The sequence below is a fragment of the Chinchilla lanigera genome, unplaced genomic scaffold, assembly GCF_000276665.1.
Source record: "Chinchilla lanigera isolate Chin_1 unplaced genomic scaffold, ChiLan1.0 scaffold00163, whole genome shotgun sequence".
NCBI lineage: Eukaryota > Metazoa > Chordata > Mammalia > Rodentia > Chinchillidae > Chinchilla > Chinchilla lanigera.
In genome coordinates, this window is record NW_004955564.1 from 346,083 (window position 1) to 351,560 (window position 5,478).

Here is a 5,478-nt window from a genome sequence, read left to right on the forward strand (position 1 = left end):
ACATTATAAGGACTGCACACCACGCCTGAGGAGAATTTTTCCTTGGGATGTAAGGATGGGCCAGCACACACAAATTTTACCCATGCGGTGTAACATGCTAAGTGAAAGATCAAAACCTGTTTTCATCTCAACAGATGCAACAAAAGGGTTTGATGAAATTTAGTATCCATCCATGATAAAGAATCCCAATAAAATACGCACAGAAAGAATTTACTAGAAAGAGCTTACTAGATTACATGAAAAGTTCACAGCTAAAATCATAAATCGATGGGGAAAAACTAAAAACCTTTCCTCTGGCCCTCTCTTCCTACTGTATTTGGCACAGTACAGGCAGCCATGGCCAGCCCACTAGACAAGGAAAAGAAAAGCCATCTAAATTAGAATGGAAGAAGAGACACTCGTGGAAGAGGACTTCCAGAACTGCTTCAGAAAGTGGCAAGAAGGATGCGATAACTGTGTTCAAAGTGAGAGGGGCAAATTTTATACTCTAATAGATTTTTAAAACTGGAAACATTCAATGTATATTTTGAATCGCATTTCAAATTAGTATAGCCACTATGAAAAACTGTATGAGGCTCCCCCCAAATTAAACAGAACTACCTTATGATCCAACAATTTCACTTCTAGGTGATTATTCAAAGGAAATAAGATCTGTATGTCAAAGGGAAATCTATACTACTAAGTTATTGTGGCATTAGTCACAAAAGCAAGGATACAGAAACACCCCATATATCCATCATTGACAGATGAAAGCATAAAGCAATTATAATATGCACACAAACACATCATGGGACATTACTGGGCCTTAAAAATGAGGAAATCCTGCAATTTGCAAAAACACAGATAAACCTAAAGGAGGTTCATTATGCTACATTAAGCTACACACACAATAATATGACACAACATTGATACAGAGAATCTAAAGACATCAAGATCACTGAAGCAGAGCATAGGATGGTAGTTGACAATGGCCGGGTGCAGGGGAATGGGAAGATTTGGTCAAAGGTACAAAGTGTCAGAGGAGCAGGGTGAATAAACTTAGGAGAGCTAACACATAACCTGGAGACTGGTTAACATTGTACTGTACACTTGAAACACGCTTAGAGGATCAGTTGTGCGTGTTCTCACCACGCATGCACTTGCACACAGGCTAACTATGTGAGGTGACAAGTCAGTTAGTTCAAATGTGGTAGCCATTTCATAATGTATATCAGAACACCGAGGCACACACCTTAAACACGTACAATTTTTATAGGATTTGTCAATTACCCCTCAGTAAAGCTCAACTCTTGAAATACAGACCCATGAGAAGCACTGCTATGTCGCCAGGGCTGTGTGACAAGTGCCCTCATCACCCCCAGAACAGCTATGCCCTCCTGTTCTCCCTCCCACAATCCAGGAAGGTCCCCTACCCACATCTCTACCACCACTTGGTGTCAATCTGAGTGCTAATTTTTGTCAGTTTAATGGGTGAAAGACACTTACCTCACTATTTCAGTTTTAATTTTCATGATTGCTAAAGCATTTGAGCATCTTATTAGATGTTTTTAAGCCTTTGCATTGCCTCTTAGTTGCCCGTTGACGTCTTCTGTTCATTTTCCTGTTGGGTGACTCTTTTTTCCTTACTGACTTTCAGGTTTACTCTATGATTGTGCTGTTCAATAAACCACCCCCTTTTCTAAACAAGGCTACCAGAAAATTTAAACTTAGGCTCATACTATATTTCTGTGAAAAGTGCTGGAGTAGGCATTAAGGCCTTGTGTTTAAGACATCATAAATGTCTTCTGTCACTCTGTCCCTTCTTTATTCATGGTGCTTTTATTCAGATGGTCACATTTACAGATTTCTTTTGCTTAGAGTTTATGCTTCCAAAAAGACTCTTTTACTGCTTCTGTCCTGGCTCACAAAGATATTTTCCTGTTTGTTCTTTTTTTTTCTTTTTTTTTTTTTTTTTCCTGTTCTTTCTATTAGCTTTATCCTGCATTTTTATCTCTCACTTTTAACTCTTTAATTCACTGGAGGCCATTTTTCTGTAAAGTAGTTGTATAGGAAACTTGTCTCAGTGAGTTAGTTTTCCAGTACCATTTATTTATCAGTTTACCTTTTATCTACCAATGTGTGATGCTAGCTTTACTGTATATTAGTTTTACACACACACATACAAGGAATTCCAAGCTCTCTATCAGAGTCCACTACTAGCTACACTTGCTAAACTTTTCTGTAAGAGTATTCTTATTAAAGAAATAAGACACTATTGAGAATATGTATTCCCTGATACAGCTTTCATTTAATGGCTCATAAAAGTCTATTGTGTATTTCTTTATTGAAACAAAATCTGCAAATACCATTAGCTATGACATGTTTTTCAAAAGGCAAAAAAATCTGTACTCTCTTCCAGTTGTATAGAAAACTTCCCAAACAGTGTAATTTTTCCCCATTCCTAGTTTCTTCATGTGTTTAATGTTTTCTATGCCATTTCCAATGGCAGTGCTGGCTAGGAAATGCATTTTACTTCTTGTATTGTTTCTATTCTTCATTCATTTTTACTATAGCAGTAATACGAAGCGTTTCCCCAAGGACATATGTCTCTTTTGTCTTTTGCTAAGAAATCTCAAGAGACTTTTGCACACTTTTAATCATTTCAGTAGAATTTTGCAAAACATTTTACTAAACATTGTCTGATTTTACATAGTATTAAAACAGTTATGCAGGCTTTGACTTCATGTCTTGGGTGTCTATCTTTACAAGATCTTGCTAATCTTGGGTTTTGACCTTCATTAGCTAACTTCTCCCAGCAAAGTTATCAAGTGAGCTGAGAATGATTTGGGTGATGTAAGAAACTTGGGTGGCCTGGCTTCCATCCCTCCCTGTTCCTGGGGGCACCTTCATTTGATCTAGTGTCATCACTGCCTTTTACTATCAGCCCCTGGAGTTTTTGTACAATTGGCTCCAGCCCATGTGACCCAGAGATGAGCACATGACTCTTCCCAGCCAATCAGTTGGCTCCTCTATCCTCTTCCTGATGGATTCAAGGATGGACTCATGACCCAGGCCTGGCCAATGAGAGGCAATCCCAGGGTTCTGTAGGGATATTTATTAAAGAGACACTCCCGTTCCACTGAGGTTGTTGACCCTCAGGGTAAAAGCCTGCACTGCCAAGAGAAAGTCTGTTTGGAGAAGGCAAGTTGGTGGAAAGCCTGAGGCTGCTGTCTGAGTTCCCACTTTAGCGTTCCTGTTTTCCATGACATGAGCCAAAAATGCACAGCTCCTTTTTGGTTTGTGACCATTTGGGCTACTTCCAATCATTTCCAAACTAAAGGGAATCTGGAGACCCACTGTTCTCTCGTTTATTACGTCTGAGGTGTCTCTCCACGGTCTTGGGCCTCAGGCTGTTTTCCTGCTCATTTGGTCTACACTCAAGGCCCGGGCAGAATGACAACATCGTGGCGGGCTCTCCTGGGACTGTATGTCCCCATCACGCTTGTGGTAGCCTGCCGGGAAGGCCCCTCCCACTGTCTTCCCTCCACACTGGGGCCCATGGGAGTCAGGAATTCTCCAGCTTCACTTCCGCCTCCCAAGCTTTGCTAATCAAATGCACTCATATAACCCTGCAGTAGGAAGACCCGCGTCTTCTTTCTGATCTTTGCAGAAACTGAGAAGAGGAGGATTTGCCAACTCAGCCACCTTCTGCACACCTGATTACCTGAGGAATTTGGCATCTGGGCACACTGACAGGTGTTACAAGGGAAGGGAAGAACCCCCAGCAAGAAAAGATCTTGGTGATTCTGATTTGTAGCCTCATCAGAAGCCACGCAGTGCCATAGGAGAAATGCAGTGCTCACGGCAATAATCTTTCGGAGAAGGTCTGGAAGATCTACAAAAATAAAAACTATACATTCAACAACTCTCTGAGCAAACAGTTCCAGTCCTAGAGACCTGAGAGAAGTGGTAGTGTATACAAACATATGTGTAAGTGAGCATTCTCTAGTTTTACTTATCATAGTTCCAAATTGGAAACAATTCAAATGTCCATCAGAAGAATGATATTTTTTTCAAAAACGATATATTCAGATAATAGTTGACTACTTGGCACATATAAGGCATAAATGATTCATAAAAGGAAGAACATGAATAGATCTTTAAAGCACGATGCAGAGTGAGAGAGGGCAGACCCCAGGAGTCCAGAGTGTGAGATTTCAATTACAGAGCGAGATCCTAATCAGACCTGACCTGGTATGAACGCAATCGGCACACGAACCTCCGAGCCTGCCAGTAGGGGGCGCTGTTCAAGAAGAGCCATGGGGAAGGAAAGACCCAGAAATGCCTTGCTTTCTCTGTCCCTTCCAGTCACTGCCGGTAGCGTCCCTGACCACCAGACCAGTCCTCGAGGCAGTCTGGGATATGGAGAGCACACAGTGACAATGACAGTGCTAGGCAAATCTGTGTCTTAAATTCCGGTCACCAGACTGAGTGATTACAAATACAGGCTGTGCAGGTATTGGAATTTCAGGTGGACAACACCAGCGTTTTCAGAATAAATACGTATCATAGAACACTTGGGACATATGTGGCCTAAGAAATTATTCATTACTGGAATTTTATCCAAGGACCCTTGGCTAAACTCTTGGTCTCTCTGCTCCTCTGTGTGTCTCACTGCCTCTTCCAACAAGAGGCCACGGCACTGGCCGCCCTGGCTGGCCTCCCTCAGTGTCCACACACTGGCACTCTGGTTTGCACCTCTGGAGTGCTCTTGGTGACAGATGACAGAAATCCAATGCAAAGTGGCTTAGGCAGCAAGGGTAGCTTGTTAGCGGAGGGTGTCAAACCTTTGTGAAGCACGGGTGTCAGGGACAGAGCCAGGATTCCCCCTCAACAATGCTTCCATTGCTTCAGCAGCTTGGTCCTCAAGCTGGGCCAGCTTTTAGCTCAATAATGGAGGGGCGTCTTCCTGTATGCAGACTGGAGAGTAATCTTGGGGACAGCTCATCTTGGGTCACCTTTTGACTGGGGCCTTCTGCAAGGATCACTTTCCCACCACTCTGATCCTCAGGTTGTGATGCCTGGGGCAGGAGCAACTGTTCCACTGGGGAGCTGGTTACTGTCCTTGGGCCCCGCCTCTGTGGTAGTGAATTAGAGTCTGCCGAGTGAGGCTTCACAGTCCTTCTGATCACTTTTCTCATCGATACAACCCAATACCTGACACCCACACCTTAAAGGAAGACAGGTTTATTTAGCTCACACTTTGTAGAGGTTCAGTCCATACTTGGCTGGCTCCAAGACAGGGCAGCCTGGCAGAGGACAGCTGATCACGCCTGGTGGACCAGAAGCAGAGAGAATCAAAGGAAGAGCCAGGAACGGAGACAAACCTTCCAGGCCACACCCCAGTGACCCACCCAACCAAGTGTCTCGGTTACTTTTCTCTCATTGCTGAGACAAAATACCTGATGTCCAAAACTAAGGAAGGAAAGGTTTATTTAG

The 5,478-nt window shown here is 42.9% G+C and overlaps 1 long non-coding RNA gene across 1 annotated transcript in view; it reads left to right on the plus strand.

Moving 5' to 3' along the window:
• The window catches only part of LOC106147464, a 7,423-nt gene extending 3,519 nt beyond the window's left edge, over positions 1 to 3,904 (plus strand). Inside the window, exon 2 of the long non-coding RNA XR_001232381.1 lies at positions 3,650 to 3,904. This is a non-coding gene — a long non-coding RNA (uncharacterized LOC106147464). The remainder of the gene's footprint in view (positions 1 to 3,649) is intronic.
• Positions 3,905 to 5,478: the final 1,574 nt, after the last annotated feature.